Source organism: Haematobia irritans, chromosome 5 (assembly GCF_050003625.1).
Source record: "Haematobia irritans isolate KBUSLIRL chromosome 5, ASM5000362v1, whole genome shotgun sequence".
NCBI lineage: Eukaryota > Metazoa > Arthropoda > Insecta > Diptera > Muscidae > Haematobia > Haematobia irritans.
This window is the reverse complement of record NC_134401.1, coordinates 113,190,999-113,205,972: the sequence shown is the minus strand read 5'-3', so window position 1 is coordinate 113,205,972 and position 14,974 is coordinate 113,190,999. Positions and strand designations below refer to the sequence as shown.

Here is a 14,974-nt window from a genome sequence, read left to right as displayed (position 1 = left end):
TTCTATAGAAAATTTTGACCAAATTTTATTTCTATAGAAAACTTTGTCAAAATCTTATTTCTATAGAAAACTTTGTCAAAATTTTATTTCTATAGAAAATTTTGTCAAAATGTAATTTCTATAAAAAATTTTGTGAACATTTCATTTCTAGAGAAAATTTTGTCAAAATTTTATTTCTATAGAAAACTTTGTCAACATTTTATTTCTATAGAAAATTTGGTCAACGCTTTATTTCTATAACAAATTTTGTGAAAATTTTATTTCTATAAAAAATTTTGTCAAAATTTTATTTCTATAGAAAACTTTGTCAAAATTTTATTTCTATCGAAAATTTTTTCAAAGTTTTATTTATATAGAAAATTTTCTAAAAATGTTATTTCTATAGAAAACTTTGTCAATTTTTTTTTATAGAAAATTTTGTCAAAATGTTATTTCTATAGCAAATTTAGTCAAAATGTTATTCCTATAAAAAATGTCAAAATTTTATTTCTATAGAAAACTTTGTCAACGCTTTATTTCTATAAAAAATTTTGTCAACATTTTATTTCTATAGAAAACTTTGTCAAAATTTTATTTCTATCGAAAATTTTGTCAAAGTTTTATTTATATAGAAAATTTTCTAAAAATTTTCTAGAAAATTTTGTCAAAATGTTATTTCTATAGCAAATTTTGTCAAAATGTAATTACTATAAAAGAAATTGTCAGCATTTTATTTCTATAAAAACAATTGTCAAAATATTATTTCTATAGAAAACTTTGTCAAAATGTTATTTCTAAAGAAAACTTTGTCAAAATTTTATTTTTATCGAAAATTTTGTCAACGCTTTATTTCTATAAAAAATTTTGTCAAAATTTTATTTCTATAGAAAATTTTGTCACAATTTTATTTCTATAGAAAATTTTGTCAAAATTTTATTTCTAAAGAAAATGTTGTCAAAATTTTATTTCTATAGAAAATTTTGTTAACATTTTATTTCTACGAAAGTTTTTATTATTTATTATTATAATTTTTATTATTTTTATTTTATTCCTATAGAAAATTTATACCAAATTTTATTTCTATAGAAAACTTTTATCAAAAAATTTTCACCAATTTTTTCAAAAATGTTATTTCTATAGAAAATTTTGTCAAAATGTTATTTCTATCGAAAATTTTGTCAAAAATTTATTTCTATAGAAATTTTGTCAAAATTTTATTTCTATAGAAATTTTGTCAAAATTTTATTTCTATAAAAAATTTTGTCAAAATTTTATTTCTATAGAAAACTTTGTCAAAATGTTATTTCTATAGAAAACTTTGTCAAAATTTTATTTCTATAGAAAATTTTGTCAAAACTTTTGTTTCTATAGAAAATTTTGTCAAAATTTTATTTCTATAGAAAACTTTGTCAAAATGTTATTTCTATAGAAAACTTTGTCAAAATGTTATTTCTATAGAAAACTTTGTCAAAATGTTATTTCTATAGAAAATTTAGTCAAAATGTTATTTCTATAGCAAATTTTGTCAACATTTTATTTCTATAAAAAATTTTGTCAAAATTTTATTTCTATAGAAAACTTTGTCAAAATGTTATTTCTATAGAAAACTTTGTCAAAATGTTATATCTATAGAAAACTTTGTCAAAATTTTATTTCTATAGAAAATTTTGTCAAAATTTTTGTTTCTATAGAAAATTTTGTCAAAATTTGATTTCTATAGAAATTTTTTTCAAAAATTTATTTTTATAGAAAATTTTGTCAAAATTTTATTTCTATAGAAATTTTGTCAAAATTTTATTTCTATAGAAATTTTGTCAAAATTTTATTTCTATAGAAAATTTTGTCAAAATTTTATTTCTATCGAAAATTTTGCCAAAATTTTATTTACATAGAAAATTTTTTAAAAATTTTATTTCTATAGAAAACTTTGTCAAATTTTTTTTTATAGAAAATTTTGTCAAAATGTTATTTCTATAGCAAATTTAGTCAAAATGTAATTTCTATAAAAAATTTTGTCAACATTTTAGTTCTATAAAAAATTTTGTCAACATTTTATTTCTATAGAAAACTTTGCCAAAATTTTATTTCTATAGAAAACTTTGTCAAAATTTTATTTCTATAGAAAATTTTGTCAAAATGTAATTTCTATAAATTTTTTTTGTCAATATTTCATTTTTGTAGAAAATTTTGTCAAAATATTATTTCTATCGAAAATTTTGCCAAAATTTTATTTACATAGAAAATTTTCTAAAAATTTTATTTCATCTAATTATACAATTATTATTCGAGCTTTATGGACAGATATAGATTAAGGAACAGGGTTAATAGAGCCATTGAAAAGAAAACGCCAGATACAAATCTATACACGCCTGGACTGTACATGTTTCGGTTCGGGCGAATGAACCTTTCCACAGCCTTTAGTATAGATCTGGCTGGGAGAGATAACTCAATTTTGGGCCCTTTATGCTAACTCCTTATGGAGAAAACATTTGGGAAATTTCCTCTTACAAATTGAATCATCTTTTCTCCCACTGTACATCATCTTTTCATATAACTTACAAGTCCCTTAATCTTATTTTTATTTCGTTTTGTTACATAGTAATGCAACAACACGAAATTTTATTTTTAGAAAGCTAATTTGTTAGAATTCACCTAAGTGGTGAACAGTCGAACAATGCTTATTGTTTCTACAGTCAACTACAACATATGACAATTAACAGAAACTGGTTTCCAGGATAAAACAACAATTCTAACGCGTACATTAGTCGTGTTTTTCCTAGTTTTACGACGGGCTCATCGTTGCTTATTATATTACATGTTAGCCTGATACCGAAACAGGCAATTGACGTCCAAATGCATTATATCTAATTATACAATTATTATTCGAGCTTTATGGACAGATATAGATTAAGGAACATGGTTAATAGAGCCATTGAAAAGAAAACGCCAGATACAAATCTATACACGCCTGGACTGTACATGTTTCGGTTCGGGCGAATGAACCTTTCCACAGCCTTTAGTATAGATCTGGCTGGGATTATTTCTATAGAAAACTTTGTCAATTTTTTTTTTATAGAAAATTTTGTCAACGCTTTATTTCTATAAAAAATTTTGTCAAAATTTTATTTTGACAAAATCAGAATGGACCTATAGTGGTCTAAGTGCATTCTCACACAACCTAACCTAACCTTGTATTGACTACAAAACTTTTATTTTGGGTGAATTTCTTCACACATTCCTCCAAAGGCCATATTAAACTCGTGCTACTATTTTATCTTCCCTACTGGTAGTTTATTAAGATATTATGATTATTTACTTAATTAATTCTTACTTCTGATTATCACTGCAAGTAATTAGTATTAATTTCGTCCAAATTTCATAGATATTGGTTTAATGACCCATTGATAAGTGCCAATGATATTGAAGGACGATCATTGATTACTTTATCTTTCAATTCAAGTTCAATTTCTGTGTTTGTTTCTCTAAATTCTATGTAATCAATGGTTCATACTATCTTAGCTGATTACCAGGTAAAAATAAAAGTAACAATTGAAAATGTTGACATTTTAGGGAGTATCAGATGCCAATTGTAATTGTATACAATACTCTGTTTAAGAAAAAATGTTGGTTTTTCGAAGAAATACGCACAAATGTGATAATGGAGCATTAGCGATACCCGTTTCCGAAACGTTTCATTTTTTGCATGTATAGCTTTTGTCGAACTCTAATAGCGAAATCCACGTTTTCCATGCATTAAGAATTATTAGTGACCTCAGCGATTATATGAAGATTCAGAAATTGTATTTAATTGCCTGAATAACCGGATACGTCAGCTGAGCTAAATTATAGCCTTTTGTTGGCTCCCAAACCACGAATGCGACAAATGGCTCTTCTTGGTGCTGTATTAAACCATACCATTGTCCTGTCCTGTAAGACATGCCCATTACATAGTCTTTTTCAAATCTTTGAAAAAGTATTCAAATCTAATACAACAAAACAGCACTCTAACAAAAGTATTTCTCAACTAAGTATCAATTTCATTAAATAATCTCTTAGTAATCGCTAGACATTTATCAGTCAGTATCTTATGATATTGTTTTATTACCATGAAAATTACTTTTATTTATATTTTTTTTTTTTTTTGTTCGCATTTTTTGTAATCTTATCGCTGGTAGCCTTAAACAATAATAATATCGTTATTAGTATTAAACAATCATCATAATCATCTATGAGTATTAAATACTATGCGAATCGTTTTACACTTATAGAGGCATTAAAATAACACTTGAAATATTTATAATTTAAATCATGTGGTTATTTTGATTTCATCATGGTTTTATTGGATTTTTATTAATTTAATCACAAATAAATAAAATATGAGCGCCAAAAAAACCATTATAATCACACTAAGGCAAATGGTTCGCAATTGTGTTATTATGTATAGTGAGAATAGAAATGAACAAAATAGGTTCTATTGACATTGACAATGAAAGTACGACCATGAGGGCGTGTACCAAATAGTACGACAAAAAGGAACATGAAGAAAGAGTTGATCTCCTCATCTAAAAGCTAGAGACAAACTCCAAATAAAACTATATTCGTCGCCCTTCAGACAATATTTCCTTGAAAACAAATTCAAGACCATCAAGACATGCAACCAATGTGGCGCATTGGCGCCATTACAATTTGACATCCATTAGAGGGTAAAAGTGAATATTTTCTTCGTAAGTATAATATATACAGCAATAGTGGTAGTTAGTTATAATGCTCTTTCTGAGGATGATGATGGCGAAGTTCTTAAGGCCACATGGACAAATGATAAAAGATTTATAATATTTGTCATTCTATTAGCCATGAACTTAAAATATTATAAATAAAACCTCCAACCGTATAACAAGAGATGTGCGTATACATTAAGATGGGTCGCCAAAAGAAAACATGAAAATAAAAATAATAGATAAATATGTTGCAAGAATGGATATTAGATTAAAATGTGGGAATGGAGACGGAAATATCAACAACATATAAGTGAAAGTAACTTTCAGCGCTAAGTGTGAGTTTCAGATGCCAGGAATACAGAACGAATAATCATCGACTACTAAGAATACTTCAGGGTCTGCTTCATGTGGGTGTCTGGAATAAAGGGAAATATTAAAGCAAAAGTCCTGGACATAATTGGAAGTCAAATAAGAGAACGCAAAGCCAAGAATGGGCTATCGGGCTAAGTTGGATGAAGACACATAGAGCGACATGAAATAGGTCAACGGTCAGATTAGTAAAAAAAAATACCAAACAATGACAAAAATACTAGAAAACTACGGAAGATGAGTAGAAATATAGAAGGGCTTATGAATCGTGAACGTGAACATATGATGAACTGAGAAAATACTATGGGATAACAAAAAGACTAGGAAACTACTGAAGGTGAGTAGAACATCAGAAGAGTTTTGAGAACATATGTGTCGAATAAGAGTAGCGGAAATTGATGTAAGTACAACAAGCATATACGGCCGTAAGTTCGGCCAGGCCGAATCTTATGTACCCTCCACCATGGATTGCGTAGAAACTTCTACGAAAGACTGTCATCCACAATCGAATTACTTGGGTTGTGGTATCTTAAAACTTCTTAACATCGTTTTCTAAATTGTGAGTTAGTCCATACGTGGTAGAGAGCCAGAATTAAAATATGGGGGTCGCTTATATGGGGGCTATATACAATTATGAACTTGATATGGACCAATTTTTGTGTGATTGGGGATCGATTTATCTGAGGGCTATATATAACTATAGACCGATATGGACCTAGTTAGGCATGGTTGTTAACGGCCACATACTAGCACAATGTACCAACTGACTCGTATTTGGTTTTAATCTCGGGATCGGTTTATATGGGGGCTATATATGGTTATGGACTGATATGGACCACTTTTGGCATGGTTGTTAAATATCATATACTACAATCACGTACCAAATTTCAACCAGATGGGATGAATTTTACTTGTCCAAAAGGCACCGGAGGTTAAATCTGGGGATCGGTTTATATGGGGGATATATATAATTATGGACTGATATGAACCAATTCCTGCATGGTTGTTGGATACCATATACTAACATCACGTACCAAATTTCAACCGAATCGGATGAAACTTGCTTCTTTTAGAGGCTCCCCAAGCCAAATCGGGGGATCGGTTTATATGGGTGCTATATAATTATTAACCAATGTGGACCAATTTTTGCATAGTTGTTAGAGATTATATACTTACACCATGTACCAAATTTCAGCCGGATCGGATGAAATTTGCTTCTCTTAGAGGCTCCGCAAGCCAAATCGGGGGATCGGTTTATATGGGGGCTATATATAATTATGGACCGATGTGGACCAATTTTTGCATGGTTGTTAGAGATCATATGCTGACACCATGTACCAAATTTCAGCTGGATGGGATGAAATTTGCTTCTCTTAAACAGATGGACGGACGGACAGGCTCAGATCGACTCAGAATTTCACCACGACCCAGACTATATATACTTTATGGAGTCTTAGAGCAATATTTCGATGTGTTACAAACGGAATGACAAAGTTAATATACCTCCATCCTATGGTGGAGGGTATAACAAGACTAGGAAACTACTGAAGATGAGTAGAACATCAGAAGAGTTTTGAGCACATATGTGTCGAATAAGAGTAGCGGAAATTGATGTAAGTAATACATCGTATTATGGGAATTGAGAGATCTCGATTTCTATCACTGAAACATTGCAACATAATTTGATTTATTTTCAAAGTGGCAGCTGAAAATTTACACAATCATGTACCACATGCTTTTCTTATAAAAAATAAATGAAGATTGAAACACCTGCCGATAATATCACACTGATTAAACTCAATATACGAAAATATCCATACATATATCTTTTTGGGATTAAATAATCTCCTACAGGTAATGACTATATTTTCAGAACCATTACTAATCCATTATATAAGCACCAAACTAGGCAAGTTACTTAAAACATGGTAGATTTAGCTCAGGCCATAATCTACAAAAAATTCGATGTATGAATGAATCATGAAAGAAATTATTGTATTTTAGATAAACTGTGAATATTAAATTCCAAGGAGGGGGTTTCAATAAAATCAATGTTAGGTTGGTGATTGAAAGAAAATATTTCAGAATTTAAAATATAAAAACTGATAAAAATGCACTAAGTACCCCCTAAAAGTACGCAAAGAAAAATGTGTTTATCTTCTGAATATTAAATTTGAAGAATTGGGTTCCAATAAAATGAATGTTGGGTTGGTAATGATTTAAATTGAAAAAAAAAAATATTTCAGAATTCAAAATAACACAATTTTTTTCATGTACATTTGATGAGAGGCAACTTTTTTATGTATTTTGATCTGCTGAATTCGAAATTTTTTTTTTTAATTTTTGGATGGAACAGTTTTTGAAATATCCCGTTATTTTTAGTTTTTCGCTCTTTTTTCAACAAACAAAATATATGTCGAGTTAGAAATGTCCGATTATATCGTTGTTGGTGCTTAAATGAAAGGTATTAAGATGACGAATAATCGTTTATAATGTAAAATGCATTTTTGTGTGGGTGACTGACTTATTTTTGCATGATTTGACATCATTCAATTGCTTATGACTTTGTCATTTTTACAATACAAAAATACAAAAAAAAAATTTGGCCTTTTCGCATGGATATTTTTTGAACCACTTAACTTTTATCACAGATCACAGATTATATACGACTATTCGTCATCCTAATATCTTTCATTTAAGTACCAACAATCGGGCATTTCTAACTCAAGATATAACTTGTTTAGTGAAGAAAGGGTGAAAAACTAAAAATAATCTCAAAAACTGTTCCATAAAAAAATTTTAAACATTTTTTATCGAATTCAGCAGATCAAAATACATAAGTAAAGTCGACTCTCATCAAGTGTACATTTTCATTGTAAACTAGTATAATTTTAAAATACTTTTTTATATGAATGTGTGCTACTTGTTTGAAATGAGTGTGACGCCTCTCATTACGAGTAAAACTATTTTGAAATTCTCAACGTTATCGTTGGTAATATGGCACACATAAAGGGATTCGAAATCACAATGAAATCGAAATCGCATTATAAAAAATAGTGATAGTTTGATATGTCGTGTGTTCAAAAAAAATTTTTTTTGATTTCTGTTAAATAAAGGGTGATTCTTTTGAGGTTAGGATTTTCATGCATTAGTATTTGACAGATCACGTGGGATTTCAGACATGGTGTCAAAGAGAAAGATGCTCAGTATGCTTTGACATTTCATCATGAATAGACTTACTAACGAGCAACGCTTGCAAATCATTGAATTTTATTACCAAAATCAGTGGCAGAAAATCCGCTTTTTTATCGACAAATTTTGTTCAGCGATGAGGCTCATTTCTGGTTGAATGGCTACGTAAATAAGCAAAATTGCCGCATTTGGAGTGAAGAGCAACCAGAAGCCGTTCAAGAACTGCCCATGCATCCCGAAAAATGCACTGTTTGGTGTGGTTTGTACGCTGGTGGAATCATTGGACCGTATTTTTTCAAAGATGCTGTTGGACGCAACGTTACGGTGAATGGCGATCGCTATCGTTCGATGCTAACAAACTTTTTGTTGCCAAAAATGGAAGAACTGAACTTGGTTGACATGTGGTTTCAACAAGATGGCGCTACATGCCACACAGCTCGCGATTCTATGGCCATTTTGAGGGAAAACTTCGGAGAACAATTCATCTCAAGAAATGGACCGGTAAGTTGGCCACCAAGATCATGCGATTTGACGCCTTTAGACTATTTTTTGTCTTTAGACTAAGTCTAAAGTCTACAGAAATAAGCCAGCAACTATTCCAGCTTTGGAAGACAACATTTCCGAAGAAATTCGGGCTATTCCGGCCGAAATGCTCGAAAAAGTTGCCCAAAATTGAACTTTCCGAATGGACCACCTAAGACGCAGCCGCGGTCAACATTTAAATGAAATTATCTTCAAAAAGTAAATGTCATGGACCAATCTAACGTTTCAAATAAAGAACCGATGCGATTTTGCAAATTTTATGCGTTTTTTTAAAAAAAACGTTATCAAGCTCTTAACAAATCACCCTTTATTTGCCCAGTGCACAGTGGTCGATCCCTTTGGCCAAAAATAAAAAATCAAAGTTAGAAATTTGTCAAAAAGTGTAGCATCACTGTTTCTTATGCAAACAAGGTTTTACAATGTGTATTTGTTTTTGTTTTATTCCATCTGTACTCTTTAAGAACGGCTTCAAAAAGAGAGCAAGTAAGCAGTTGGTTTTTGAAGTGTGAAAAAGTATAAAATTAAGTACACTTTTAAATAAATAAAACAAAAGAAAAAAAATTATATCGAAATAAATCGAAATGAATATTGAATTAAATGGTATTAACTATATTTTAAAAATTTTTCTAAATTTGTTATAAAATCAATTTTTTGTCAGTCTCATTGTTTCGTGTTCGTTCGTTCTTATATGTAAATTTTATGTAGAGTTTTAGTTGTGTTCCCCCCTGAAGTCTCCAATGGGATTTGTTGTAGTTTATTAGTTAATATTTCAAGATTCTAAATTGATAAAAATCAGCTGCTATGCTTTGCCCCCCTTTGTGTTATCTCCCTAATACCGAAGTGGTCTTGTTTTTTTTTTATATCCAAATATGAATTTTTGTGTGGTGTTTGTTAACACTAGTTTACACTGAAAATGTACATTTGATGACTTTTCTTACGTATTTTGATCTGCTGAATTTGAAAATGAAGGTTAAAAAATTTTTTGAGATATACCGTTATTTCTAGTTTTTTTTCTGACTTTTTCCACTAAACAAATTATACCTAGAGCTAGAAATGTCCGATTATATCATTGTTTGTACTTGAACGCAAGGTATTGAGATGACGAACAAAAGTGTATAATTGGATCTGCGATAAGTTAATTGGTTCAAAATATATCGATGAAAATTAGGCGAATTTTCAAAACAATCTTGTTTTACAAGTTCATGAAAATCAGATAAAAACTACTGCCCTTGGAGTAAAATCGGGAGATGGGTCTATTCGTGCGCTATACCAACACATGGGCCGATTCACCTTATTTCCGTTACGTCTATTTGTGATCTTAAAATAATTCTAGATTTTAAATTTTAGGCAAATCGGATAGAAAGTACGTTTTCTAGAAGCCCAAACAATAAAGTCGGAAGATCGGTATATATGGGGGCTATACCAATACATGAACCTATAACCAAAATTTTCTTCACACCTATTTGTGGTCCTAAAATACCTCTGTATTTGAAGTTTAAGGCAAATCGGATAGAAAATACGGTTTCTAGAAGCCCAAGAAGTAAAATCGGGATATCGGTCTATATGAGGGCTATACCAAAACATGGACCGATTGACACCATTTTCGGCACTCCTATTTGTGGTCCTAAAATACCTCTAGATTTCCAATTTCAGGGAAATCGGATATAAACTATGGTTCCTAGAAGCCCAGGAAGTAAAATTGGGAGATCGGTCCATATGGGGGCTATACCAAAACATGGACCGATACACACTATTTTCAGCACACCTACTTTTGGTCCTAAAATACCTTTAGATTTCAATTTTCAGGCAAATCAGATAGAAAATACAGTTTCTAGAAGCCCAAGAAGTAAAATCGGGAGATCGGTCTAGAAGCCCAAGAAGTAAAGTCGGGAGATCGGGGGCTATACTAAACCGTCATCAATCAATCCCATTTTATCATTAAATAGTTCTGACATAATTATAAAGCCTTGACCGAAGTTTCACGATGATACCTCTACGGGAAGTATTTTTGGCCGCTAACTCCATATAGCACCGACCACTGTGCAGTGTGACCGTACCGTATATCTTATATCGTCGTATAAATGGCGAAAATACACTGTATCAAACAATTCTTTAGAATCATTTTCCGTGTTTACTTACACTGCTGATCATCTATACATTAATTATAAAGGTCAACTAAAAACCTAAGAAAATCGGTAATATTTTTTCACTATACATTGTTTAATTATTTTTCTAAACATTTGTTTGACAAACTGTATATTATTTTCGAAAATGACTCAGTCGGCTTTTATGACGTTAGAAAATTCAACTAATCCAAATTTTATGTTTACCAAAACCGCATAAGACAATTTTTGAGATGGCTAAATACGATCTTTTATTCACCTTGGAAAGTCTACTTTTAAATAATCGCATTAGACCTATTCGTAGAAAGATTTTTTTATAGCATTTTCACTTCAAATGACACATTTTACATTTCAAATGAAACCTTTTTCAAATCAAATGAATCTCTCTTTGAGATAATTGAAACGTTATTAAAAAAAAAAGAACTTATAATGTTTTATCTCTATATTTAAATGACAACTTAAAGCAATTGCAAAATATTTATGAATTGTAATTAGAAAATTGCCAACTAGTCTCTACTAAAGCCTTTATGGCGCAGAGACAAACATTTCTTTGTAAATATTGAATTATTGAATGAAATAAATAAAAAAAAACATCAAGTGAAACCTTTCTCAAATCGAATTAAACCTTTTACAAATCAAATAAAACATTTTTGAATTCAAATGAAACTTTTTTCAAATCAAATTAATCTCTGAAATCAGACGAATTCTTTCTTATGAATGAATTTATAATTACCACCCAAAATTGTTGTCGAATGAATTTGGTATATACCGGTACTAAGTGACGATTCCCTAGGAGCATTATGTGAAGCTTTGCAAAGAAACGCCGTATATTTATTGTTATTTTGTACTGGCAATTTCCTCTAGTGAAACACGAACATTTCTCATTGTTAATTACCTGTTGTCGATAGATGACTTTTTCAACTCGATTCGTTGAGAATTGGAGAATAAAAAATGGCTAATCGATTGGCATTAGATACAATATTATGACCTGTATTTTTGCTGTATTATTAAAGAGCACATCTTTGGAAAGAGGAATAAAAGGACTTAAAGAAGTCTATAATAAATGTATATGAACTTTCTTTTTGTCTCGGAAGAAATCTTTATTTTTTTTATTAACACATCTATTTTACATAAATATTTGCAAGAATCAAAACATAACTTAAACTGGAGCCAACAAACATTTTAAGCAGTACATACATGTATATTCATTCTCTATCGCAACTCACCTGTTATACAAAAAGCCACATAAACGTTACGAATGGTCAGTTAAAAATGTTGACTAAATAAAATATGCCACTATACGGCATATACCAGCTGATAAAAGGAAAGTTTGAAGTGAACAGGATAATGATAACGATTTATTTGATTGTTATTTTATTTCCCTGTATACGAAGAATTAACCTCCTCCCCTCTGAATTACACTATATCACTGAATCCACTTGAATGTGTCAATCGGCATAATTATTTCCATAGAATACAACAATAACAATTTCTATTCACTGTCCGTTTAAGTATGCGATGTTGCTATTAATAACAATATTAATACTCAACTATGCAATAGCAAGCACTTGAATATTTTTTTCGCATTAATTTGAGTTGGATTTTTCCCTTAAAGCCAACAACACAATAATTTGGTAATCGATCAACTATTTTGGGATACTTTTTTTTAGAGATATTGTAATAAATCACTTTTTTGTTGTTTGCAGGCTGATAACATTAAAATTCTTTTGTTGTCATCGTCGCTTTGGTAAAAAAAAACAATCGCATATAGCTTTTCCGTTGCCGTTGTCATATAACTTTCACATAAAGATCCACAGAATATAAAACGTTTTTCATTATTTAATATATATTAGATTCCATTTATTCAAATATTTGTTTGATTTTGTAATTTTCTTTCTTTCACATTTCCACGAAAACTGATTTTACGGAATGAAAGCAGACATCTGACAATACCAAATGTTGACAACCAACATCGCTTTGCAATACTAATAAACAGCTGACGACATTTTCTCCATTTTCTAACACTATTAGATTAACTACTTTAATTAGTACCATTATGCCACGTAACGGAAAGTACAAGAGGTCAAATATGATAGGCCATTCAGAATTCGAAATTTGTAAGGGAAACTGAAGATGTAAAATAAAACTGAAAAAATATGTATGACGATGGTTATATTTATTGCTAAAGTTGAACAAAAACAAATACGAAGTGCTGAAAACATAGTTATTACGCTTAAAATTGCGAAAGGTAGTGATAGGGTTGAAAATTTTTCCACATTGTAAATGGAATAAAGTGATTTTTTCAGATACTTTTCCCCTGCCAACATTTTTTGAATTTGGGGACTCTTTTGAGAATCCCCACTACGTCGAAAACAATCATATACGACATCAAAAACTCGTCGGAAAAGCGCCGTCACTATTGAGAAGTTGTACCACGCCAAGTTACTACAAAAATGTTTCGCATGAGTGCAATTATTAGGTGCCTTTATAGATCAATTTAGAACGGCGCCAATAAGGGACCCTCCAAACAATCAGAAAAAGTGCATTTTAAGATAGTTGTAAAAGAATCATTGTGGTCGAGTAAAACACGTTTGTTTAGATATTTATTAATTTGATTAACCATTTACAAATTCTTAAAAATATAACCTTTATACCACTATCACATTACATTTAACATAATTTTTGGCATTAATGATGATGTTGAGTTACAAGTAGCGAGTTACATGTTGCTGCGTCTATCAACCAGTGTTTTTATTCCATGGAGGCAGCGTGTCTGTAAAATATCTGAAAAACAATCACTTTATTCCATTGTGAAAATCACCAAATTGTTCACCAATATACCTTTCACAATTTTAAGCGTATAATCTATGTTTTCAGAACTTTATTTTCGTTTTTATTTAATTAAAATATAACAAGCTGGTTGCGCTTGGCGTTTCACAAAAAAAATTGCTTTTTTAACAGTAGGGATGGCAAATTACTTGCATGTACTTTTTGATGTACCTTTTCATGATGGTTGAAGTGACATTTACGAGTCTGTGGTAACGATGAGGTTGAAATGGAACTTTGAAATGCTGGCAGGGTCATGACATCCTGCCTCGATCAAGGATAAATACACTGGCTTATCATCAGCAGAGTATAACAGAACTGCAACATCTCTGCCAACATTTTTTGAATTTGACGGCGCTTCTGAGAATCCCCACCACGTCGAAAACAATCATATACGACATCCAAAACTCGTCGGAAAAGCGTCGTCACTATTGAGAAGTTGTACCACGCCAAGTTATTAGGTGCCTTTTTTTAATAAATTTAGAACGACGCCAATAAGAGCCCCTTCAAAATATCAGGAAAAGTGAATTTTAAGGTAGTTGTAAAAGAATCATTGTGGTCAAAGAAACACGATTGTTTAGATGTTTATTAATTTGATTAAACATTTATAAATTCTTATAAATATAACATTTATACGACTATCACATCACATTTAACATAATTTTTTGCATTAATAAAATAATGATATTGAGTTACAACCCTGCCAGCATTCCCAAAGTTCCATTTCATCCTCATCGCTACCACAGACTCGCAAGTGACACTTCAACAATCGCCGTGATGGGGGAATCATATGAAAAAGTATGAAATGTACATGAAATTTTTTTGCCATCACTATTGTTACAAGAGCCATTTTATATTTTGTGAAACACCAAGCACAACTAGCCTCTTATAATTTATTTAAATAAAAACGATAATGAAGTGCTGAAAACATAGTCATTTCGCTTAAAATTGTAAAAGGTATATTGGTGAACAATTTTTGACTTTCCAAATGGAATAAAGTGATTGTTTTTCAGATATTTTACTGACACGCTGCCTCCATCGAGAATAAAAACAATGGCTGATAGACTCTACAACATGTAACTTGCAACTCAACATCAATTTTTTTATTAAAGGTGGGTATTATGTTGGAGTTTAGCCGCTAAAATTGTAATTTTTTCACGATTACTTTTCTTTAATAATCCATTTTAAGGAATACAAACTGTGTGAAAATTTGCTTTGGGCTAT

General features: G+C 30.4%; 1 protein-coding gene and 1 long non-coding RNA gene across 5 annotated transcripts in view; both read right to left on the bottom strand.

Moving 5' to 3' along the window:
* Arms (Ankyrin repeat-rich membrane spanning) overlaps positions 1 to 12,847 on the bottom strand; it is a 127,347-nt gene extending 114,500 nt beyond the window's left edge. For 2 of the 4 annotated variants that reach the window (XM_075312634.1, XM_075312644.1), the window contains exon 1: positions 12,151 to 12,847. The gene's annotated coding sequence lies outside the window, so the exon portion shown is untranslated. The remainder of the gene's footprint in view (positions 1 to 12,150) is intronic. The other 2 variants (XM_075312636.1, XM_075312635.1) reach the window with 2 other exon arrangements.
* A 667-nt stretch (positions 12,848 to 13,514) lies between these two features.
* On the bottom strand, positions 13,515 to 14,411 carry LOC142240885 (uncharacterized). Its single transcript, XR_012723421.1, has 2 exons — positions 13,766 to 14,411; positions 13,515 to 13,708 (listed from the first exon to the last, which is right to left on the bottom strand). It is a non-coding gene; the product is annotated as an uncharacterized LOC142240885 (long non-coding RNA).
* Between the last annotated feature and the right edge of the window lie 563 nt (positions 14,412 to 14,974).